Source organism: Coturnix japonica, unplaced genomic scaffold, assembly GCF_001577835.2.
Source record: "Coturnix japonica isolate 7356 unplaced genomic scaffold, Coturnix japonica 2.1 Scaffold494, whole genome shotgun sequence".
Classification (NCBI taxonomy): domain Eukaryota; kingdom Metazoa; phylum Chordata; class Aves; order Galliformes; family Phasianidae; genus Coturnix; species Coturnix japonica.
The window spans coordinates 99,393-99,815 of NW_015438892.1; positions in this window are offsets into that span (position 1 = coordinate 99,393).

The following is a 423-nucleotide window of genomic DNA, read 5'->3' on the forward strand; positions in this document are numbered from 1 at the left end:
GTTGAGTTGGGACAGCATTGAGTTGGGACAGAATTGAGTTGGGATTGAGTTGGGACGGCGTTGAGTTGGGACGGCATTGAGTTGGGACGACGTTGAGTTGGGAAGGCATTGAGTTGGGACGGCATTGAGTTGGGACGGCATTGAGTTGGGATGGCGTTGAGTTGGAACGGCGTTGAGTTGGGACGGCATTGAGTTGGGACGGCATTGAGTTGGGATGGCGTTGAGTTGGGATGGCGTTGAGTTGGAACGGCGTTGAGTTGGAACGGCATTGAGTTGGGACAGCATTGAGTTGGGACGACGTTGAGTTGGGAAGGCATTGAGTTGGGACGGCATTGAGTTGGGATGGCGTTGAGTTGGGATGGCGTTGAGTTGGAACGGCGTTGAGTTGGAACGGCATTGAGTTGGGATTGAGTTGGGACGGCA